The sequence below is a fragment of the Pinus tabuliformis genome, chromosome 1_1, assembly GCF_031772625.1.
Source record: "Pinus tabuliformis cultivar Carrire ecotype Pingquan chromosome 1_1, CPIR1, whole genome shotgun sequence".
NCBI classification, from domain to species: Eukaryota; Viridiplantae; Streptophyta; class Pinopsida; order Pinales; family Pinaceae; genus Pinus; species Pinus tabuliformis.
This window is the reverse complement of record NC_142297.1, coordinates 942,773,574-942,800,143: the sequence shown is the minus strand read 5'-3', so window position 1 is coordinate 942,800,143 and position 26,570 is coordinate 942,773,574.

Below are 26,570 nucleotides of genomic sequence, written 5' to 3'. Positions count from 1 at the left end.
AGATAGAGTTAGAGTTATAGTCAAATTAGAACTTTTTAGAACTCCAGTTAGCATTAATTGTATTTAATAGTTTGTTGTAAAGTAGATAGGTGTCATCATAGGCAGAATTCGAGTTCCCCTCATGTTGGAGGAGGAAGCTCGAAGTAGTTAGAATAAGGATTTTCTATATATAGCTGGAACATCTATGTAATGAGGGTTGGATATTTGATAAAACAGAGTATTGTTTTGGCTTGTGTAAAAACTCAGTTTCAGTAATATAATTTGCTGCTTTTCTTCTCAGGATTCATACAGTATTTCTATGTTCAAGATGTGTGATTTTATTTTGTCCTTGATGTTTTTACAGTTGTATAAATACACAATCACTCAGAATTCACTTATGCTGCTCTGATTTCCTGTGTGTATTTGTAAACTGTGGTTTTCTATGAGTTGTGTTTTGAGCATCTAAATGCCACATGCCCTGACTTCTATGTAAAAGCAGTGTCATTGTTTACTGAAGTATGATTGACTCCATAAGCCCAATGGAAACCTATGCAATGTTTGTCCAGCCTTCATATTTGTTAATGTTATTTCAAGAGAGTTAGCCATCTTATTTATAGTCAAAATCAATAACCCTTTGAGAGAGCCCTCTCAGGCTAAGGAGGCTAAGCCTTAGTCAAAAGATTGGTGTGAAATAGTTACTTGAAGTCTTCCTGGGTTGCAGCCTTCCAGGGCTTGATTTTGAGATAACAGGTACAACCAACTTTGTTATTTCTGGTGCCGAACCCTGACCCATGACCAAATTGAGATCTATTTTAATCATTGGTACATTGTAGTCATTGTCGGTCTCATTCCTTGGTATATTATCATGCTTGACGGTTGGCTATTCCTGACTCCGATTACATTTCGACACCTGATGCTTTGCTCGTTTGTTCGTGTCAAGAAATCTGGCTACTTCTAGCTTAATGCTTGTGTTGAATAGTGATAGGTTTATTTGTTGTTGTCCAATCCAAAGATACCACAACTAGGTCAATACGTGACTCTGTGCAGGGCCTAAATGAGCACTTTGCTAGGTTTTGGATCTGGTGGATTTTACCAAGGTTTCTCTAGCATAGATTTTCTTATGGCTCAATTTCAATGGTTGTGCAATCGACTCGACCTTCACGGATGTGCTACCACATCCACAATTTCTCACAACAACTTCCACTGGTGCAATCCCTGTAGAGCCTCCAAAATGTATTCAAATTATCATCCACTTTCACCTTTATCGCCACCATTTCACTCACATGTTGCAACTCCATAGACATATAATCTTTCACTAGCCTCCATTTTCATAATTATATGGGTTACCTTTCCTGTTTTCGAAAAGCTAATGATTTCTAGTATTATAAGTGAATTAAATGGTTAAAACTTAGAAAAATTACATGTATTTGATAATACTTAAAAGTAACTTGAGTTTCATGAGATGTGTAAGTCATTTGGAAGCTTGCAAGACACCCTTATGTGGCCTCCAATACTCAAATTCGAATTATCTTTAAGATATGGAAGAAGATTTGGATAAAGGTCAAAGATGATATGTGTCTCATCATTACCTATTTAAGTTGTAACTCTATGAGATTTTCTAGGGATCTAGGGAGAGAATAATGGACCTCCATTAATGAGGTAGCTTTTTATGTTTTTGTATAAATAGGAAAGCCTTCTGCTTTGAAAGGCGTGTGTAAAGTTTGAGATACTTAGGTGGAAAGCTAAGATTACTTATGAATGGAATTTAGATTTAGCACCATGCTCATGAATGACGTTCACCTTGATTGGTAATGCTTGCACTGGGAGCCTCTCAACTTGCCATCTCTCATGCTTTTGGATTGACCACCTATAATGTGTGAGTTTTATTGTTTTTCATAGATTTAGATTTATTGATTTCATAGATTAAGATTTATTTCTTTCATATATTTTCCTATGTGAGAGGTTAAGAGTGATTGTTTTTATTTGCTTTCTACCTAGAAGTTAAGAGCATTTGCTTTTATTTTCTTTCAAATCTTTTCCTCTGTGAGAGGTTAAGAATGATTTTTTTGCTTTCATTTCTGAAAGAGTGGTGTGCTTTTCAGTTCCTACAAGATTGAAAGATTAAGATTTCAACTCCACGCGTTGTAATATAATTGTACTATAATTTCTTTTGAGTTGATTGTTAAATTAGAATAGGAGAATTTGGTTTGTCATTATTTGGTTTTGTAGTTAGATTGCTCTAAATTGAAAGTTAATTTCTAGCATATACAGTGCACACACACTTCGCAAGTTTTATGAAACCCCCATGTTGACAATTAAATGATAGGTAATTAATTTGCCTCAACAATCCCTCCAAGGCTTTCGACAAGGAAACTATTTCCAAGCCCATTGGGTTCTCAGAAAATAAAAAAGGCCACATGAAGATTGGAATTCATTAAGGGAATGTGGAATATATTTTCCACGTTCAATTATGACCCTAAATACTATGGAAAAACGTGCATTGGATGCGTTGTATACATGTAAATGTTTATGCGTTAGGGACATGGAATTCTGCGCATGTCTACGTAGACAATATTTCAGCCACTTGTTGCTAAGAACTTGGTGGCTCCTGTAGAGCATTTAGTTCAAGTGATATGGTAGTGAGTCAAGTCAATGCTAAGGAAATCTACAGGGTGGTGCTATCGGCCATAGGAATTTCAACAATAATACAATGGAAATCAATCACTCGGCTAGATACAAAATCTTTCATATAAAGTTAGAGTTTTGCTAATGTGCCAAATTCATTATGCAACATAGCATTGTGACCGTCATGAACTAGCAGTATGGGTTTTAGTTTCATTATTGACAAAATCCATTTAAAGAAACATGTGTGAATTTAGCATTGTAAACAAGATTTTCTGCTTTCACTATTTTTTATCTACAATCATGGTCCTGAATATGAATATTTTCCATATTTGTTTCCATTTAAGTGTTGCAATTGCATTTAAAAACATTGTAAAAATTAAGTAATGTGAACATTTACACTAGCTAGATTAAAAAAAAAATTGAGTTAGTCTCATGTATGACAAAGAATATTTCCACACAACCAGGAAAAAATCAGAAGGTTATGTCGTAAACAAACTTGAATTTCCTAGGAAGTGAATCTTCCTCTAGTAGAGAAATTTTTAAGAAACCCCCTTCAATTTATATGTATAATAAATTGGAAAATTCCCCTGGTATATAGAAAAATGTATAGCCTATTTTTTCATTAATATAATATACATATATAACTTTTTGGTGAATCTTTCACTAAATTATAAAATTTTGTTAAATCTTGGCAAATTTTTCACTAGGTTATAAAGTGCTGCAAATTCATGGCTAATCTTCTTAAAAATTAAAAAACATTGTAAAATATTGGTGATTCCTTGATAATGTATAGAAACATATATAATAATAAGAAAAATATTTAGTTAAACTATAATATACTAATTTTCCATGTTTGGGAAAAGAAAAATCACAGGAAATGTTGCTCTAGGTTCTTATTATATACTATTGCAATTTTTTTTGCATGCTTTTATCATGTTTTACCACAAAGGTCTTATCACATCCCAAGGATAAATTAGTTGGAAAGGCACCCTAAAAGGCATGTGATGTTGAACTAAAGATATTCTTTTGCTCAAAATTGGTCTTGACACATCTAAATAATTCATTCATATTCTATAGGCTTCACGTGAAAATAAGGTCTATGAATAGCAATATCAAAATCATGAATATTTACATCAAATTCTTTTGTTTTATTATACATTTATTTTCTAAAAGGTAGATACTTCTCTAATTCCTCGAGTTCAAATAAACCAACAACTTTAAAATATGGTGCTTCCTCATCATATGTAGGTTTTTAACTTTACTTTTTGGATCATAATTATTGCAGTAGTTGTTGCACTTTATCTACATTTGACAACTCTAATAGTGTTGAATTCGTAAACAATTATTTCAAGTCACTCAAAATGAAAAATGTGAATGAATGAAAGATAAATATGCATAGAAACTTAATTTTCTACATGATGAAGAAAAATGTAATAATACAAACTCATTAAAAATATATTTTTGGTGAGTTAAAAAATATAACAAAAATATAAACAATAGTCTATGCATGTTCATTACTTGGAAAAATATGCCACAAAACAATCATCATCAAGGGACTTTTCACTTCAAGAATGGTAGTGCACTAAACAATCTATAATTCTCAACTAATTACATGTGATGTTTTTTTTGTATTCGTATCAAAGTATAATTGCATTAGATGAATGTCAATATCATGATAATAGGTCGCATATGATTAACACATAGGGTCCTGGTGCATAGACCATTTTTCTCTTCGCTTAACTAAGCATAGCTCATTTTCCTATCTTAACAAGCATAACGTATTTTCAAAGAAAATATAAAATAAACATAGTAGATTCTAAAAGGTGAAGATTCTTTAGTGACACCACAAAGTGAAAGGAAATAAAAATAAAAATAAAACTAAAATCTTTCCTTGAATAATCAAATATATAAAGAAAATAATAATTATTATGGAAAACATATTGAATGCCCATATAATAATTGAAGTGATATATTAATCATAATATCATATCATTCTCAAATGAACATGACAAAAAAATAAACAAAAGGAATTTTTACTCAACAAAGGTCTTTAAATTTAACTGAAACCCTTAAATAAATAAAATAATATGAAACAAACCATACCTTAACAAGAGATTCAATTAAACATCAAATGAAAACTAGAAGGTTCAATTAAACATGAAATGAAAACTAAAAGCATTTATGAGATCATAATTTTTAAGCAAAATAAACCCTAAACTTTCAAACTTGGAAAAATGATCCAAATGCAACAAAAAAACAAATCATTAAGAGTGACCAAGATATTAGAGCTACACTAAAAATGGAAAAGAAAAAAAAAACTAGTAAAATTTTAATGCTCATTTGAAAACCCCATTTCAAAACCAGTCGATGATGACTCACAGGCCACCAATTCCACTTCATAAATTTTGCGTAAATCATGTTGTCGTTGCTTACACTACATTCCTGATAACCACAGCTCAACGGAAGGCCACCAATGTTGGGATCAATGGTATCCGTTGGGATATGATAACCGTGCACACTACTCATAACTCTCTTACACATGGCTAGCCCAAAGAATACATGCTCGCAACTCCACCATCGCTCTTGCAAGTCCATGTTCTGGTAGTCCAAATTCAAGCGAGTTGAAAATGGCACACAACTCGTTCAAACATCGAGTCAAGCTCTTTACAAAGTTGGCAGTGTCACTCTCGGTGCCATGGCCACCTGTAGCGAGGATAATGATGGCTTGATTCAGGTGGCGTGCGCCAACTAAGAATTCCAATAACTGTGATTTATTTTTGAGATTGATCATGTGAGGAAATCGCCACATACAGTTGACTATTACAATCTCCCCCTCTTGGGAGGGTAGGATGTCCTTTAGGCCGTTCAAATTCATTTCTTGGTACGAAAATGGGATCCCCATAAAGCTTGCATACTTCGACAACCTTCTTCCGATATGTCCAGAATAGTGCAGACACTCATCCTCCTCCTTTTCTACCCATTTGATTGCTCTGATTTTCAAGTGACGAACATCATAATTATTCCTTAGGGCCTCTATTAATGGTTGCCATTACATGCCCTCGATGATATCAAAGTCAATGATATGGATTCCCACATTATTAGCACTGCTAGCTAGTTACTTGTTCGAGGTTGAAATCCTATCTTTTGATAACCAACCCTATAGGTGTTATGCTACAGGAACATGATCTAATAAAGGACCTTTTTGGTTAGTTTCTACTAATCGGTATAATGGGTTTTGTATCTATAAGATGTGGCGACACTGATCCTTCGTTATATTAGCCACAAATTTAAAGGGATTCATGTGCCATATTGGTTCTAGTCTACTTCCAACCCTTCAAGGATTTCCACCGACTCTGATCCAAGATTCACAACCAATCAGTTTGATTTCCCTAGTTGAATTCAAACATAAACAAGATACCAATTAAGATCACTCTTACAAAATAACTTCTAATAGGTCAATGCACATCAAGAAGGGCGCATAATGTTTGTGATGTCTTATAATCATAATACAATAAGGCTTCCCTCAACCAAATATTTTCATAATGTCTTGCAATATCAAAATATACTAGTCTTTTGGTAGAGTAGCCAGAAATACAAAAGGCTTCATGTGTCCTCTTCGTTATAATCTACTTCCATCCCCTCTAGGGTTTTTTTCTTAGTCTAATCGTGGAATCACTCCAAACCTTGCGCCAATTGAAATAAAAAATAAACAAGATACCAATTAATATAAGTCATACAAAATCCATTCCTTCACTCCAAGCCCAAGCACATAACACTCAAGTATAATTCTTTAAGAGATCAAGTCATCATCAAGGTTGTGAGGGTGGAGTATGTGGCCAAAAATGAAAAAATTGCAGAAATATTCACTAAGCCACTTCCAAGGGAGAATTTTTAATATATTAAAGAGAATATGGGTGTGGTGCCCTTTCAGAGGCATTAAGGAGTTTTTCATTAAGCTAACTTCCATCTCAAGGCTACCTCAAAAGAAAAAATCTACTGCAAAATTTTGGAGAGTTGTTGGTGGTTGCTTAGGCACATGTATCTCATTACATTATGAACTATTTTTCTTGCTTCTTCTTTCTCATTTCTTCAATATGTATAGCTTCTCATGTATGTAGTAGGGGGTGTTCAACAGCTCAGGAGGAGTGTATGGTGCAACCCCTCAGGGGGAGTATGTGAACAATGGCTATGTATCTCATTTCTTCTATGTATCTTGTCTTGTCATGTAAATTTCCTTGCTAGTGATATTAAAGTAGGGGCGGGGTTTGTGTGCTTAACTTCAGAAGAACAACTTCATGAAGGAAACTTTGAGGTTGGCATCATTGGAAAATGGGGAGTTCGTTTGCATGTTGGTGTTGCCATTGATGTCACTTGATGCCTACCTTTTATCCATGAGTTATATTCCATGTATTGAGTACTATATATGTCTTACAGAAGGTTTACTTGATTTCATATTGTTTCTAGACATATAAAGCTAACTCTTGAAGTTGATCTATGAGGTTGATGTATTTTCATGCATGCATTGTAACTATGAGTTTATGTCCTTTTACTGAGTCATAAGCATGATTTCTGAAGGTATTTATTGTGTGTCATGGTGTCAGAGTTCTTGGGAGAGGTTGTCACAATGTCTTAAACATCCTCCTGAAGCTGAGCTATCAAATTCCTTAAGGAAGGAGGCCTAAAGTGGACTAACATAGGTTAGAAGTGGACACAAAGCATTACTAACATTGGTATTAGATTAGGAACCTAAGTTATAACATAGGATAGTAGAGCAAAGGGAGCGTTATTCTATTTTGACGATTTTCTCCAAATTATGCGTGTATCCCAGGTGTTTTTATGAGTTTTTCCAATGGTATTTGTTCGAGACTTTTGATAAAAAGATCGAGAAAGTTTAACGAAGTTCTTAAAGGTATTTAAAGTGAAGAATCTTTCTCATTAAGTGAAGTTAGTGGCAAGATTAAGTCAAGGAGATTGATTTAAACAAATTCTATGGTGTCAAAAGAGTTATTAAATCCTCCATCATTTGATGCATTTAATGAGTTAACTACCTTAGAAAATTATAAATAGGAGGAAGATATGAGTTTATTTGGTAGGTTATTTTGGTGTGTGTGTGTGTATGTTAAACCAAGGAGAGAATGTTCATGTTTTAGTGGTTGTAGCAGATTATGCAGAATTACATAATTATTGATAGATCGGATATGAGAGGTGAATCATATTTTTGTGCAAGAATTAAAGACTTGTTTTGAAGGTAGAGTGTGGAGATTTGTTCTCTCATAAGGAGAGTATTTTAGTGGCAACTGAAGGGTCCTTCATTGATGCTATCAATTGTATTTTTAATTCAGTCCAAAATTTCATTATAGCTCTAGAATTGTTGGTGCATGAAGTTGTGGCTTCAAGTTAAGTGCATGTTGATCTTTTTATATTGTAGGGGTGGTCGATCCAAGTTGGTGGTGGCCAAATAATCTCATTTATAAGGAGTACGGGCTTATTTGCTATTGGTGGCTAGTTGATGTATGTAAATGAGAATATTTTGAAGCGATAGAGAAGAAGAAGAAACAAATAGTTCAATGGTTTTTAACCCTAGGGATTTTCCACCTAAAATCTTGGTGTCTTCATGTGATATTTATTTTGTTTCATTTGTGCATGTTTGTCTCCATGTGGTACTAAAGTTTGAATTCTAAAAACTTATTTATTTGCAGAAAAATTTATAATATTTGTGCAATACTGATTCACCCCCATCTCAGTGTTGTTATTTTCCAACATACAATTCATTATCAAAGAGTTCAATTTAGCATGGTTGGAAATTCTTTAAATTTACTAATTATATTTATTTTCTTTGGACATTGAGTGATAATCACTTAAAAATGGTGGATATTATTTGAACTTGGATGAACATGGTTACCATTGGTTAAATTTGATTGAGTGTGGTTGACTTTAGTTAATCATGCTAATGGATAATTCACTGTAGTTGATTTTACTATACCATAGTTTTTTTTGTGACTATCCATAGTTAACTAACTCATGATTATTCTTACATTGGTTAATTATGATCCCTTCAATGTTATGTTAGTTAACTAACTCGTGATTATTTTTACATTGTTTAATTATGATCCCCTTCAATGTTATGTGATACCATGACATTTCAAAAGAAATAATATTAGTACTTGACTTCAATAATTTGTTACAATGTGGCTATATAGTTCACTTCAATATTATGTCTCATTCTGACAATTATAACTTGGTGAATAATTAACTTCAATGAAATTCAATCTTACTATGACAATACAATTAAAGAATTTGATTTCAATAATATTTCACATCCAATATTAAGAATTCAGAAAATTGGTTGAATATAAAAAGAATCATGTACAAATGCCAATTAATATTAATATCAATTATATTAGAATCATATACAAATATACAAATGGAAATTAATATTAATATCAATTATATTAAATACTCACCATTATTGAGTCTAATTTAAAATCGACTATACTTGATTTTCACTCCATTAACATTCATTGAATCGAAACTAAAATTAACTACGATGGGTGTGTCCCAAATTAACTATGGTGGAATTTGAGTCAAAATGATTATGCTTCATTTTGGTTGAATAAGGGTGATTAGATTTTGTTTTATTCACTATTGTTACTGGGGTAGAATGTGCTTAATATGGGTGGAATATAGATTTAAATATTTTATGAATTCCGACTAGTTAATGTTGGTTGGTTTAGTTGACAATGGTGAATAATGGTTAACTATAGTTAATTAAAGTTGATTATGGTGGAATTCATTTGACAATTCTTTAATTTATGCTAGTTAATTTTTGTATCTATTTTTGATATGGATGACTTTGGTCAACTATGTTTTAGTGTGTTTGAAGTTAGTTGAGTTTGGTTTTCTATGTTGAATTTATTTAACAATATCTAATTACCTCTATGTGGAGAATTAGAAAGTTGTTGACCTTTGTTGAGGATTAATTTTTGGGTTAAGTTTGGTTAACTATAATTGACTACATTTTGTAAATGTTGGCTTGTTACAATTGCATTTTATTTGCATTTGTTTATATCTTTTAAAAATTGTTGAATTTTGTTAATAATTCTTGAATTTGGTTAGCAATGGTTTAATATAGTTGAATTTCACAAAATATAGTCACATTTTGTGAAAATTAGAAGAAATAGGTTCACCATGGTGTGCCATTATTAACCTTGCCTAGGCATCATTTTCTTTTGTTGGCATTAGTTAACATCAGTTCAAATTGTTGACTTTAGTTAACAATACTTTCTTTATTTCTTATGGCTAGTTCATTCATATTCCACTTGCCTCACCAACATGGATAATTTGTGGAATTGAATTTTTTATCTTTATTTCTCTAATTTATATAGAGATATATATTATCTAAATAGAAAACCTATTTTCTTTGTTCATTTCTTAATGCAACTTGGATTAGAGGTATGACCTACCCTCTAATGTAACCTATAAACAACAAAAAACTAATAACACATTAGTAGTAAAAAAATATAACCAAGAATCTAAAGATAGTATTCCTTTCATAACTATATTTTTAGTGCAATTCCTCTTCATGTTGATATCCAATTGAATTGGAGCTATCAAGATAATCAAGGATGAGATTATGTCTCTTTAATTGCTATAAGGGCAAGAAGGATCTGCTTAGACCTAGATTGAAGGTTTCATTACTACTTTGGTACCATGTACTAATTATAACCATTAATGAGTTGAACTACATCTACTTCTATCTCCATCAATAGATTAACAATGCTCTCTTTCTCTCTCTCCTTCACACACATACACACACATTCTTCTCAAATAAATTAAATGCTAGGAATAGATTTCACACTAATAAATATAATGCTACAACAATAAATTATCATAATGAAAATTATACAACAATAATTTTCCATACAATGCTTTAAGCAATCATTAAAATCTATAAATATATGAATGGGCTTCATCAAAGCATGATGAAGAGGAAAAATACAAAGATTCCAAAATAACTATGCATGAGTATCCTTGTTATAGAAGTTATGTTAAATCTCTTAATGATTCTTCATATCTACATGAACTTAGCTATAAATTATGTTATTTGTGTAGTTGGAATAAAACCTAACCTTTACAAACTCATAAGTTTAGATCACGTCAACACATGTTTAAATAATTACAATTATCATTATTATACTTCTGTCCTTCGAAGATCAAGGTGTTTAAATAAATTGTAGAGGATATCACATTCTTAAAGTGTAAGAGAAAATATTGCATGATCTCCTTGTTAAAGTACATTATTCTAGATTTTTGTTCAAATTGCATGTTAAATATTATCAATTCTTTTAAATGGTTTATGATAAAACTTATTCAAACACTATGGAGGTCATTGTTAAAGTTATAGAAATAGATATTATAACACACATATATTCAGTAGTGGAAATTCATACATAGGATTAGTAATTGTGGTGAATATATTGCTTGGATTGTGTATTTAACATACATCTAAAGATTGGAAAGGGGTTACATTGAGTGGGATCTTCATTGAGTAAGATATAAATATATTAGCAAATACATGTCTAACCAAACATAGTGTAGCAAGGGATCTAAAGGGCCATGTGCCCTCACATAATTGTTAGAATGAATAATTAAAGAACAAACAACTTGGTTTTATTGTAACATGTTTGTTCCCAAATATTGATATTTGTGTAAAGACCTATAAGTTGAATGTATAAATAAATATATGATATTAGAAATATAAAAGATGAATTGCATTTCTTTAAATTGTATCATGCATTGGAAATTGTACTCTAATTTAAGGAAAGTATCCATTATAACATGTTTGTGCTCAAATATTGAGATCGTTGATAATCAAAACATTAATTATATGATATTTTTGTAAAGACCCAAATGTGGAAACAAATATATAATGTTAACAATATAAAATAAAGATTTACATTTCTTTGAATTGTACCTTACATGATAAAGTGTATTGTGATTTAAGGAAAGTATCTATAAAATGGTGTTTATACAACGAGATTTCCTCATTAAATTAAAAATAACTTTTCTTTCACCAATAAAATTTTAACCTATAAAATGAAAATATGATAAAAAATATTAACTTTAAATTTAAGGTTATAAATTCTAAAATTCATTTAAATTTGTTTAATTTTATTAAAAATAAAATAAAATTATTATAACTATAAATTTTACTAAACCTAACAAAATACATTAAACATATTTTTTTATTTAAAAAATAATTAATATTAATATCTATATATTAATTGAGAATTCTATTTAAACCAAATATCTATGTACTAAACCATAAAACACCTTAATAAACATTTTGCAGGGCATTAATACCTTTTTCATTCTACTAGTAGCTTAACTTATAATGCTTATAAATTCCAAAATATTGTCAAATTGAAAAAAAAAATGTTATTTTGAAATAGTTGCAAAACCATGAGGACCCTTACATAGAACAAACACCCTGGCAGTCATTATTAAATAGACCTAATCTTCAAATGTAATCACTTTTAACCATCATAAACTTTAATCACTTTATGGTCATTAATGTTATGACTCTCGTCAAGCGGCAGACGTGGAGTAATCTTAGCCCCAAGGAATCTTGAGCGCTCTTGACGGGCATGCGCAGTAGAAAAATAGTATTTTTGTTTCCTTTGGTTTCCTTTCCGTGTGCTTATTCTTTTCCTTCGGTTGCAAATCGGTTACCATTTGCAGTAGCCAACCGCATAATGTCCCAAGTAGTTGTGCTGGGTTGCCAGGAAATTATTCAGTGCCAATATCATAAATAAATGCGACTGCCTCGAAAACAGGCTACTCAGCCACTTTTATAAAATGAAGCGACGTGAATGAGCTGCCACTGTCTCCATGTGCATGTGCAACCACATGTAATGTTGCTTAAATCCAACTCTAATATTCTTGTATTCTTCATGTCTGTGGAACCAATACACTAATTTTCTGACCTTCTGTATAAGATGCCACTCCCTCTTTGGCTTGGCTGGGCTTGCCGGGACGGGAGACACATGATCCATAGACAACAAACACACACGACAGGCTTATATTAAATTAATGTTATCACATTTCCTCTCCGCTATTCTTTCTGTCGACCATATTTTGGTATGTATCCTCGTGCTCCCTGATCTAGATGGTTGTGTGCAGTTTGTTGAGTTGTATTAATATGCCGCATAGATGTTCTGTGAGGCAAGAAACTACAAGTGATTGAGCATTCATCACAATCATGAATGCTTCCCTCGTTTCTCTTAGAGAATCTCTGCAGTCATTGATGCCTGCTGATGTTCGTAGTCATGGCAAACATAAGAGGTCAAGGAGCATGCCGACCTCCAGAGCGTACCCGATCCTGGCGGATTTTTAGTGCCAACTTCGAGCTAAGGTGGAGATACTTATGCAACAACAGCATCCAGAGTTATAAAATTCTACAGCAACTTGGCATGGACAAGCGCTTGACGTTGTGCTGTTTATCTATTCCAATGTGAAGGATTTGTACAAGCATGTGCAGTTGGAAGATGGAAAATGGTTAAGCCTATGGAGGAGTTGGTTAAAGGTTTTTGACAGAGGATTCTTTTTCTAGACTTCAGTTGCAGGGATTAAATCATAGTTGACTTGGGCAACTAAAATGAGCTAAAAACTAAAAAATTTAAATGGTAAAAACTTAACGTGAAAGTTAAAAAAAACAACATAAGAGACCACTAAAACCTAGACGTGAAATTTCAAAAAAAAAAACATATTGTAACAAACTATATTATGATTTCACAAATGCAAGAAAAATACATTTGCATAAAATATGGACGTTATAGCTCTTTCACCACCTTCACTAAGTAAAACCAGAGTTTTTATTGAGATTTACATTTCACAAAGAGTTGTGGAGTAACTTTATGTAAAACCCGTAACAAATTGTTTTTAGTGCACACCACAAATTGCTCCATAATTTTCTCCTCTTGATCTCTCATACTTACACCTTTGATTGAATTAAAAACTTCTATATATATTCAAAGATATAAGTTTTACAACATTAATTCATGACATAGTCAAAGTATTAAGACACAATATGGGTGATTGTACAAAATATATTTTTCTGAGCCTAAGCATGTTGTAGAATACAAATAATAGTTGCGGTATCTTTGGCCATATGTTTTTACCAACCCTTCATTAAATGTCCATTTGCTCTTAATTACTTGATGTGTTGTGGAATTGGAAGTTTGTACCCCTGCTCAGCATTTCACTTAATCCATTTCCTTTAGCCTACAAACTAATTCCTCAACCTGCAAACAAAATCTACTTGGTTGATTTACACATGTACCACAAGTACTGGTTGGGATTAATTTTCCAACAAACCCCCCCCGTCCCACCCCCCTTAATCATTGATATTTCCCACACAATCTATGAGATAAACAAAATTTTCACGTGCTAATGGCTTTGTGAAGATGTCTGAAAATTGATCTTATGACGTGGAATGCTGCAACACAATTTCACCATTGTTAATTAATTGTCTAATACAATGATATTTAGCATCAATGTGCATGGTTCTCTTATGAAAAACATAATTCCTTGATAGTGAAATTGAGGAATGTTGTCGTAGAAAATAGTTGTTGTCCCCTCTTGTTCATGGCATAAATCCCTCAACATTCTTCTCATCCAAAATGCTTGACATGTTCTCGATGTTGCGTAGATATATTCAACTTCTACTATTGGCAATGACACCACTAGCTGCTCCCGAACCTAAATGAAAAACATATCCTGACATGCTCTTTCTATCATCAACACTTCCTAATCAGTCAATGTTAGTGTAACCAACCAACCTAAAATCATTTGTAGCAGTGTACAAAATACCATACTCCTTTGTCCCATTGACATACCTTAAAATCCTTTTGGCTCATTGCCAATGTGTATCCTTGGGTGTCTCCATGAAACTTGACACCAAACTTACTACATACATTATATCAGGCCTAGTTGCTGTCAAATACATCAAGCTTCCCACCATACTTTTGTATAATGTCAAATGACATTCTTGTTGCAATCTTATTTGCTCAACTTTAACCCCATGACAATTGGAGTTGGTGTGGGCTTGTTGTTCTGCTTATTAAACCTCTCCAAAATGGCCGCTACATACTTTTATTGGGAAACAAAAATACCATTTTATGTTTGCTTCACTTCTATGCCCAAAAGACACCTTAACAACCCCAAGTTAGTAATTTGAAGCTCACTTTTCATGAATTATTTGAAATCTAAATGAGGAAATCACCACTCCCTATAAAAATAAAATCATTTACATACGAAACAAAAATAAGAAGCTTACCATCACTCTCTTTGATGTAGAGAGTAGGCTGACCATCACATTTGTCGAAGCCATTGTCCATCAAGTAAGCATCTATCATGTTATACCATGCACGAGGTGCTTGCCCATAAAGAGCTTTCCTCAACCTATACACCTTGTCTTCTTAGCCTTCTACCTCATAATTAGGTGGTTGCGCAACATATACCTCCTCTTTTAGCACTTCATTCAAGAATGTTGATTTTACGTTCATTTTCTACACTTTCCAATTATGTTGTATGACAATTGACAACATTGTACGCACTATCTCCATCCTTGCGACTGGCGCAAATGTCTCCTCATAATCTCTTCCATGTTGCTGCTTGTATGTTTTGACAACTAGCCTTGATTTATGCCTTTCAATCTTTCCTTCAACGTTTCTCTTGGTCTTGTAGACCACATCACTCCAATGACTTTTTTTCCTTGTGGAAGGTCCAATAACTCCCATGTGTCATTCTTTTCTATTGCTTCTATTTCTTCATCCATTATCGTAACCCATTTTTATTCTTTGAATGCATCTTCAAAATGGATTGTGTCATCTACATGACAAAACAATGCAAATAAGGAATTCAAACCAACACTATTATTAACTTCATTTTTCTAAAAAAATTAACTTAAATTTTTGAATTTCTGTTTACTTATGCTTGCAGAAGATGGGCTTGACATGTCACTTGATATTGTGCTTGAGGTAGATGATGTTGCGTGTCTTTGCGATGTGCTTGGAGTAGTACTTGATTGATTGTGCGACACTATCCTATTATTTGTTGATGGTGTTAATTGTTGACTGCTTTCTTACGCTTGGATAAGAGTAGAAGGAGTAATTGTTGAAGAATTTCTTGTTGTGGTTAATTCCTCTTTATCTTCATGTGATATACAGGTTTTCACATTGATTGTCTTCTCTAAACTTCCATCCCATGCTTCCTCTTCTATGAACTGCACACCTCTATTGACTATGGCCTTCTTGGATAATGGATTGTAGATCTTGTATGCCTTGGATTCATCACTATATCCAACAAATATGCATTTCTCCCCTTGTTGTCCAACTTCTTCCTTAATGCATTCGGGACGTGTGCATAACTGACACATCCAAACACTCCCATATGAGCGACATTATGCTTTCTTCCACTCCATTCCTCTTTAAGAACCATATTCTTGACACTTTTGGTTGGACACCTATTAATGATATATGTTGCACATGATCCAGGTGGATATTGGTGGCCACCCGCCTATTCCACTTGGACCTCCACCATTGTTTCTTTCAATTTTTCAGTTTCCTTATTTGTAGCACAATTTACTATTTTTGGCAGTCTTTCGGGTCCTAAACTTCTCGAGCCGTTTTGAGGCCCTAAACGACATTTTGTGAGAAAATTGGAAGAAAAATGGGTCCATGAATTGATGTTTCTCATCCCAAGGTTGTAGTCCTTGTATAGATCTTTCTAATGAGGTATTGTGCATGTCAAACGAAGATCATATGACAAAGTTACGACCCCAGGAAGTTGATGTAACAATTTACCCAAAATGGGGCCCATAGTTTGGCACTTCATCTCCTAGGGTTAGGTTTTTGGATGTTTAGTTTTTTCCATTGTTTCACAACAATAAATAGGCCTTCGAGCCTCATTGTAAGACAATTTTTTGGCATGTAACCACCACATCTCTTCTCAGAAATAAGCTACCATCGCCCGAGCTAGTGTATTTCCATTTCTATATCTAAGCATATTTCAACATTTTACATCAATGAAATGAAGTATTATTTCTGTTGCATCTCTGTATTTATGGTCATATCTGTAATTTGTTGTGTTCCTGTTTAAATCTAGATCAATGGTATCAGAGGGGTTGCTCTTTCTCTATTTGTCTTTTCATGTCCCCAACGAGGTCGAGGTATAAGGAGTTAGGGATTGAACTGGTCAAACCTCTGTAAGACCAGCATCGCAAATCACGACAATCTCCCATGGCAAATGAAAAGAAATACGAGGGGGTAGGAGATCCTATCAAAATATTGCTCGAAGAGCCCCTCAAGCGATGATGGACAACTTTACCTAGATCCTTCAGCAGCTACCGAGGGGCGACACATCTACTTCCAACAGCTACTCTAGAAGCACCACACCCTTTAAGGTACAAGTTAACTTTGACATTCCCATATTTGAGGGTCAGATAGATGCAGACGCTATAAATAAATGGTTAAATCTTCTAGAAGGGTATTTTTCTGTCCATGATTTTTCCAGCCGGGAAAAGATTACTTTCGCTCTTCTCAAAGCCACTCCCCATGTCAAGGAACGGTGGGAAACCTACTGTGAGTAGAAGGATGAAAGTATGGCATCAATGTTTTCAGTCGTACCCACTTGGAATTCATTCTAGAATGCCATCAAGGTGCAATACTTCCCTATCAAAAGCTATGAGGATAAATACATAAAGTGGACCACACTATGGCAGGGAAGGGACCAAGACGTGCTAGAGTTTACGAATATTTTTCATGTCATTCGCACAAAGTTGGGTATCAAGGATTCTGAGCTGCATTTAGTACTCAAATATCGCGACTTCCTACACAGGTATATCCAGGAGGAGATGGATTTCCTGGACATCTCCTCGCTTGGCACGGGGTACTGATACACTGTCAAGATCGATTAGAAGTTTAAACAGACGAAGCAAAAGTTTGGATCCAAGAATCCGAAGTAAGGGAAAGGTGCCCCCAAACCACTAAACAAAGGACAAAGCCAAGGCAGGGTGGCCCAGGACAACCTGCCAAAGCCGCAAGCAAAGAACAACACCGCGAAGCTGAAGAAGGACACAGGAAAGTGGTGTGAGTTCCATAAGAGCTCCACTCACAACACAAGTGACTATCAGTGCAAGCAGTCACTGGTGGTCAAAGCCTTCAGAATTAGATGCATGTTCTGACTCTGAGTTAGAACCGAATAAGGGGAATGACAAAGGGAAGTAGATTATTGATGTGGAGCCCAACGCCACCATTGCCACCACGAAGATCCAGAAGGAGGAACCCGAAGATCTAGAGGAGGAGGAGCGCCTCTTCCACTCCCAAATGTGGGTAAAGGGTTCCTCGCTATAGCTCATTGTCGACAGCAGGAGCCAAAAGAACCTCATTTCGGCATATGTCATGAAGCGGCTGGGCTTATCGACCACAACATGTCCACAACTGTACACCATCGGGTGGCTTCAACAAGGACGGGATCTTCGTGTGAGCCAGCAGTGTCGCTTTTCATACAACATCAAGCCCTTCACGGATGAGGTATTGTGTGACGTTTCTCCCTGTGATGTTTGTGATGTATTATTAGGCCAACCATACTTGTGGAAGCAACATGCTCTGTATGAGTCCAGGTCTCATGCTGTTATTGTTACTTTGGGAAATAAGTTGTACAGGATACCGGAGGTAACACCGCCTACCGACATCTCTTTGGTTACTGCAAAAAATGCAGTAAGCTCATTTCCAAAATCGAGAATTTTGTTTTCCTGATGATATGCCCTTAAGGAAAGAAGAAGACGGTGGCCATGACCTCTAGACAGGGCCACTCTACATGACAACAATAGATGAGCAAGGTCGTGGAGGAGTACGAGGACATTTTTACCTCCCTTGCAGGGGTGCCTCTGCACTACCAGGTCAAGCACTCCATCGATCTGACCCTAGGTGCAATACTGCCCAATATACCAATCTATCGGCTCTCTATTCTGGAGAACAACGAAATCAAGAGGCAGATTCAAGAATTGCTATAGAAAGGTCACATCCGACCGAGTTCATCACCTAGTGGGAGCCCAATCATGTTGGTACAGAAGAAGGATGGGACTTGGAGACTGTGTATTGACTATCAGGTACTGAACAAGATCACTATCCTAAATAAGTACCTAATCCCATGAATTAATGACCTTTTAGACCAACTGAAGGGGGCGAAATATTTTAGCAAGATCGACTTGAAGTCAGGATATCACCAGGTACCAATCGAACCCTCTGATGTGTGGAAGGCTGCCTTCAAAGCCAAGGAGGGCCTTTTCAAATGGATGGTTATGCCTTTCGGGTTGAAGAATGCTCCTGAAACCTTCATGAGGCTGATGGATGACATCTTTCGATCATTCACCAACTCATTTGTAGTGGTATACTTGGATGACATCCTGATCTTCAACCAGAGTTGGGAAGAGCACATTCATCACATCCGATAAGTTCTCCAAACACTACGGCAACCCAAGCTCTATGCCAATTTGGAGAAATGCACTTTTGGCATGACCCAAGTTTAGTATCTGCGATACATTATTGATGAATAGGGGGTGCATGTGGATCCAACCAAGATCCAAGTCATTCAGGATTGGCCAGCTCCATCCACTCTGAAAGAGCTCCGCAGCTTTCTGGGTCTTGCCAATTTTTACCAGAGGTTGGTGTTCAGATTCTCTCATATCACTTGGCCCGTGAGTCAAGTCACCAAGGGAGGAGCGAAAGAAAAATTCTTTTAGTTTGAATCTCAACAGAAGGAATTCATAGAGTTGAAACATCACCTCTGCTCGGCATCAATTCTCGCATTACCAGACTTGCAACATCCATTTGAGGTTGAGACAGATGCCTCTTACTATGCTATTGGGGAATTCCTTCCTCAACATGAGCATCCAGTCGCATATCATAGTGAGACACTTTTAGACACGATTCAGAAGTATCCCACTTATGAGAAATAGATGTATTCCATTGTGCAAGCTTGTTGACAATGGAAGCATTACATTTTGGGGAAGGAAATGGTCATCCACACAGACCATCGCCCCTTGTGGTTCATACAGATGCAAGGGAAGTTGCAGAATGATCGCCATCAGAAGTGGTCCACATACCTACAACAGTTCCATCTGAATATCATGTATAAGAAGGGCAGCACCAATAATGTTACAGAGTACCTCAGTCGACCACCGATCATGGCGTTAACCACTGTGCTCAACTCTTATGGGCACGAGACTTCTGATAGGACACTTCTCTACAAAAGTGACCTAGAATTCGGCCACACATACCAAATGCTCTTGGAGGGTCAGCATGTTCTGGATTTTCACCTCCAGGATGCCCTGTTATGCCATCTAGGTCACCTTTGTGTTCCTTCAAGCAAGCGTGCCAAGATGATTTGGGAAGTGCACTATAGTCAGGCTGTTGGGCATATCAGGGTCGATAAAATGATGGAAGTACTACAGAAGTATTTCTATTGGCTGAATCTTCGACAGGATATTGGGAAGTACATTAGATCCTGCACTGCCTGCGCCATTACCAAACCAACCATCAAGAAGCAAGGTCTCTATACTCCGCTGCCTACCCATAATCGACCTTGGGAATCCATCTCCATGGATTACATGTCGAGCCTTCCTTCTACTAAGCATGGCAACAACTTTTTTTTTATGGTCGTCAACAAATTCTTGAAGATGGCCATTATGGAGGCCTACAAGAAGAATATCACAATAGAAGCCACTGCTAAACTCTTCTTTGAACGAGTGTGGGTACACTTTGGGATCTCACAATCTATCATCTCAGGTAGGGACAGAAGGTTCCTTAGTGCATTTTGGTCTAGTCTCTAGTCGATGTTGGACACCAAGCTCACTAAGTCCACAACTTTCCATCCCCAAACTGATGGCCAGACAGATGTCATCAATAGAATGATCGTACACATTCTACACATGTACAACTCAAATAATCCATGCACATGGGATGAGAACCTCCTCTATTTCCAACACAACTATAACCGAGATCTCCACAACTCGACTAGCCACAACCCCTTTTAGGTGGCTTGGGATTCCAGCCACTATGTCCCATTGATGTGGCCATGCCATTTGCAGCTACTCGGGAAGATTTGGCTCATGTCCAGTCTGAAACTGATAAGGAAAACAACTTCATTGAGCACATCCAACATATCCACCAGCAAGTACATGACATTCTGGAGAAATAAAATGCCAAATTCAAGCAGCGACATTATCAACATCAAGTGCCACACAAGTTTCAGGTGGGCAACAAAGTCTGGTTGCGTTTGCAAAAGGAATGCCTTACCAGAGCCTATCAGAAACTCAGACCACTCTGATATGGTCCATACGCCATTACTAAGGTTGTGGGAGACAATGCATTTGAGCTTAGCATTCTCCCATTCCTTGGCGTGCACCCAGAGTTCAATGTGGACCACCTTTGACCATACTTCCCACCATTGCTAGACACATCAGACATTGTAGAACAACTCACACATACATAGTTAAATCCATATTGCATGGAACTGGCCACAACTGATCATATCATGGAAACACAGAGCAAGAAAACCCGACAACAAAGGATCCAACTATATCAAGTTGTCAAAGAAGGCCAATTCTTGTACCAGTGCAAGTAGCTCACCAGGGACCAAGTTCAGGAGAAGTTTCCTCATCTCATGGGGGAACTCAACACAATGGGGACCACTAATTCCTAGGGGGGGAGGAATGATCCAGGTGGATATTGGTGGCCACCCACCTATTCCACTTGGACCTTCACCATTGTTTCTTTCAATTTTTTAGTTTCCTTATTTGTAGCACAATTTACTATTTTTGGCAGTTTTTCGGGTCCTAAACTTCCATAGCTGTTTTGAGGCCCTGAACGACGTTTTTGGAAAAAATGGGAGCAACATGGTATGATGGACCAATTTTCCTCCCCCAAAGTTGTATTCCTCAGATATATCTTTCTAATGAGGTATTTTGCGCATCAAATGGAGATCATATGCCAAAGTTATGACCGCGGGAAGTTGATGTACCAATTTACCCAAAACGAGGCCATAGTTTGGTGCTTCATCTCCTAGGGTTAGGTTTTTGGATGTTTATGGTTTTCCATTGTTTCTCAACAATAAATAGGCCTTTGAGCCTCATTTTAAGAAACTTCAGAGGCATGTAGCCACCACATCTCTTCTCAGAGATAAGCTATCATCGCCCAAGCTAGTTTATTTCCATTTCTGTTTGTAAGCATATTTTAGTATTTTACATCAATGAAATGAAGTATTATTTTTGTTGCATCTTTGTATTTATGGTCATATACGTAACTTTGTGTGTTCCTGTTTAAATCTGGATCAGCACAAGTGACAACTTCAACCCAATAGTCATTTGGAGAATGCTTTGCCTTCAACAGACTCCTTGCCATTTCCATAATGGTCCTTTTTTTCCTTTTCGCGACTCCATTTTGCTGAGGTGTATACCTTGTTGTAAATTTCTTGTGAATTCCATGCTCCCTACAAGAACGTAGGAATTCATTTGAGATGTATTCACCACCTCTTCCAGTCCTCAAAACTTTGATGTATTGTCCACTTTTATTATGAGCAAGAGCTTTATATTGATGGAAGTGCTTAAACACTTCATTTTTATGTTTTCAGAAATAGACCCATGTCTTCGTTGTATATTCATCTATGAAAGTCAAAAAATAATAGCTGCCACCAATTGATGGTGTTTGCATTAGTCCACATAAGTCTGAATGGACAATCTCCAAGGGTGCCTTTGCCCTTATTGACTTTCCTGTTGAAAATGTATCTCTATGTTTCTTTCCCAAGGTGCATCCTTCACATAGGCTATATGGTTTTTCTACCAGTGGCAACCCCTTCACCATGCAAAAAATTCAAACCACCAAAATTAAGGTCATCAAATCTCAAATGCCATAACCAGTTTTCATGTTTAACTTCTACTTGAATGTTTACTTGTGTGACAAATGCAACTTTTCTTTCATCCTCTTGTGAATTCAATGACAGTTGTGTTTGCGCACCTTCTTCCTTCAAATCTGGTTTTATCTTTAAGTGAAACATTCTATTACATGTCATCTGAACTCTTGCAATTAGTTGTCTAGTTGGAGACTTATCTAAAATTGTGCACTCATAATTTTTGGAAAATACATTACAGCCCTTTTGCATGAGTTTTCCAGTGCTTATGAGGTTATGCTTCAAACCAAGGACAAAATAAACATCTAAAATGTACCTTTTCTCCCCCTTCTTTGTTAGAATATTGACTCTTCCTTTTCTCATGATAGAGACTTTGCTATCAGTCCCTAATGTAACTTCAAATTTCACACTTTCATCCAAATTGGAAAACATTTCTATGTTCACTGTCATGTGGTTACTGCACCCTGAATCTAGAAACCATACATCCCTTTGTTTTTTTTGTGCTACATTACAAGCTGAAAACATGCTATCTTGGTTCTGATTTTCTTTTGTGAAATTTTCACTTGGTTTGTTACTTATATCATGTTTCTTATTTTTACATTCATTTTCATAATGACCGTACTTCTTACAATAATGACATTAAACTTGAGATTTATCATACCTTTGACCTTGTGCTTGATTTTGGCTTGGGCCATGACTTGGATTTTGATTGTTTCCCCTTCCACTTGAGCTTGAAGGGTTGCCTCTTCCACCTCTATGTGGACTTATTCCTCTTCCTCTAGTATTTGATCTTCCTTTGCCTCTACCCTGACCAAATGAAACTTGTGTCTTGAAAGCATGCTCCAATGAGGAGTTTGTTTCTCTATTCAACCTATGTTCATGAGAAATCAGTGATGCATGAAGCTCATGCACTGAAAATTGTGAGAGATCCTTTGTCTCTTCTATGGCCACAACAATGGCATCAAATCTTGCTGCCAGACTTCTCAAATTTTTTTGAACTATTCTCCTTTCCTCAAGTGTCTCACCATGAGACCTGATTTGAGTAACCAGTCCAATTACTTGTGTAAAAAATGAGTCTACATTCTAAGACATTTTCATACAATTTGTCTCAAAATCTATGCCTGCCATTTGTAGTTTTGATGTCTTCACTTTTGCAATGCGTTGGTAGGTTGTCTAGAGGGTATCTCATGTTTGCCTGGACTTTGTTGCTATTGCAATCCTTCAGAAACTACTTTCATGCATTGCTTGAAAAATTTAGAAGAGGTATTTTGAATCCTTCTTCCTGTTGTCCCTCAACAAATCCTTTTTTGTTTTTGTAAGAGAATTTTATGATGTTGCATCTGTTGGTTCTTTGAACCCATTCTCCACCAAATCCCTTCATTGTTATAGCCCAGTGATCATAATTTTTTCCATTAAATTGAGGTATTTGAGGATTAGTAAACCTTGTGCTTGATGCTTCCATTTTAAACTATTAATTTTTTTTTCCTTGCTGATAAATATGCTTAAAGAAATTCGCCTTCAAAACAATATTTAACTCCTAGTAAAAACACTTACACTAATAAAATTTCACCCACTCTGGCACCATGTAAAGGTTTTGGACATAGGAGTCTTTCTCTATATTTCAATTGCGTTGATTAAATCACAGTTGACTTGTGCAACTAAAATGGAGCTAAAAACTAAAAAATTTAACACACAATAAAACATAGTAAACCAAAGTGGTTGCGCGGTAAAAACTACACGTGAAATTTCCAAAAAAAACATATCGCAGCAAACTATACTTTAGATTATGATTTCACAAATGCAAGAAAAATAAATACGCATTAAATATGGAGGTTGCATCTCCTTCACCAAGTGAGAACAAGAGTTATTATTGAGATTTACACTTCACTAGGAGTTTTGGAGTAACTCTCTGTAAAACCCCGTAACAAATTGTTTTTACTCACACAGCAAAAATTTCTCCACGATTTTCTCGTCTTGACCTCTCAGACTTACACCCTCGACTGAACTAAAAACTTCTACCCATGTATATTCAAAGGTAAAAGTTTTAACACATTAACTCATGACAGAGTCAAAGAACTATTAAGACACATTATGGGCAATTGTAAAAAACATATTTTTCTGAGCCTGCACATGTTACAGAATGCAAATAATAGTTGCGCAATATATGTTTGACTATACGTTTTTACCAACCATTCATTAAATTTCCATTTGTTCTTAATTACTTGATGTGTTGCAGAATCAGAAGTTTGTACTTCCGCTCATAATTTCATTTAATTCATGTCCTTTAGCCTGCAAACTAAATCCACAACCCGTAAACAAATCTACTTGGTTGATTTACATGTGTACCAAAAGAATTGTTCTAGTCAATTTATTTAATGCAGTGGTTGGGATTAATTTTCCAAAATTGGTCAATCTTCTTGATGTGTGCAATGCGTTGAGAGAGTGCATGGCAGAAATAAGGAAGCGCAACATGTCAGTATAGATAGCCCCTTGTGTCTTACTTCATGCCCATGCACATATTAAGGATGATGAGTTCATGTTAGAAAAATGCATGTCTACTTTGAAGCGAATGGACTATGGAATTCACCCAACAAAAGAAACGATAACATCATTGGGTGGATCAGGAGTTGAAGAGGTCATCAGGGAAGCGAAGATTATCACCATCTTTGTCTGCACTGCATTTATGACTTCTCTTTCCTTCAACACACCACGCAGATCCTTTATGTTTGGTGTGGTGTTTCATGAAAAGAAGAATATAATGAGTCCTAACACTCTCCCTTCTCTCATCAACATCAACAAAATGACCAACATGATTCAACACTAATTTTGGTTTCTTACTCTTCATAATTATTCACTGTCTACACTAATTTCATTTAATATTTCAATAATACTTAATAATAAACACCTTCACAACCACTTTAGATCCATATATCTACAATATCCCCCTTTTCATTCCTTATTGTTCTTGAATTGTTAAGGTTGTGTTAGTGTGAAGAACCTTTCAACTAATTTTAAAGAGCCTTTCATTAATCTTCAATGTTTTGAATTATCATTATTATTTATAATTTTTAAATGAATTTGAGAGTTGTAAATTTATTTTTTAAGTTCTAGGTGTTTTCTTCTAGGAAGAACTCCCTCAACTACCGCTTTGCACCATTGTTTGCCACCAAATCCATTGTTAGATGATTGAACAATGATCTGCAGTCATATTAAAACATAATAAAATAGTTAATAATTAAAACATAAAAACATTAAAAAAAAATAGTTGTTGGTAAAACAATTACAAATTAATAATAGTTAACAAAATATTGCAGGGCCCCTCCTCCGCACAAATAATCGACTTTGCAGCAGACGAGGAAGTGCAACCATGGAAGGATAACTGCAGAGATCCTCCTTTGTCACCTACAAGTGTCCTTGCATATGAATAAGTCGACTATGACGAGGAAGCCTAGTAGTGGAGGGATGAAGTGGGGCATGCCCAATGGATGGGCCGGTTGGTTATTAGTTAGGGTCATTTGACCTCCTAGGTTTATCAAAAAAAAATTCAACTCGTCCATTTGTTTCTTTATTTAATCTGTTTACTGCTTGCTGCTTGTTCTAGTAATTTTTTTTCTTTGTTTTATGACGGTTGGCGATTTTGTTCTCTGACAATCGGCAATTTTAGGGCAGCATATTCCCTGCTTCTTCCAGAAAATTTCTTGGTCTTTATTGTGTGAGGTAATTCCTCTTTCTCTTTGCTTCTTGCTTTGATGAATGCTTAATTGAGCCATATCTATAACAATTTTTTCAACATACATTTTCTCAACTATGTATTTCCATCCACTTATATCAGAATAAGGTGAAACATAATAGGGAAAGTTAGAATCTTCCTGGTTCACAACATCAATTAATTATTTCTTTCCCTAATACTTTTGGGCATGTATCTTAGCTTCCATCGCCATCTTTTGGATTTCATTGTCCAAAATCCCTCCAGATGGTTTAATAGTAATTTATTTCTC